The sequence below is a fragment of the Salvelinus sp. IW2-2015 genome, linkage group LG26 (assembly GCF_002910315.2).
Source record: "Salvelinus sp. IW2-2015 linkage group LG26, ASM291031v2, whole genome shotgun sequence".
Taxonomy (NCBI): Eukaryota; Metazoa; Chordata; class Actinopteri; order Salmoniformes; family Salmonidae; genus Salvelinus; species Salvelinus sp. IW2-2015.
In genome coordinates, this window is record NC_036866.1 from 15957408 (window position 1) to 15957705 (window position 298).

Here is a 298-nt window from a genome sequence, read left to right on the forward strand (position 1 = left end):
GAACTGTTAGAGGTCCTCTGGATTGATGATGAACTGTGAGAACTGTTAGAGCCCTCTGGCTTGATGATGAACTGTGAGAACCGTTAGAGCCGCCTGGATTGATGATGAATTGAACAATTTTATGGTTCAAAGAAATCAAGCAAAAGAGATGGCAAACAAGTCAGGCTGCTCCGCTGATCGGTTGTCATACTGTAAATTGAAACATTTTGTGACGAAACTTAAAGTGGAACTGACAGTGTTTTAACTACTTTGCAGATATGAAACAAACAGGCAATCATAATATCAGTCAAAAATATCA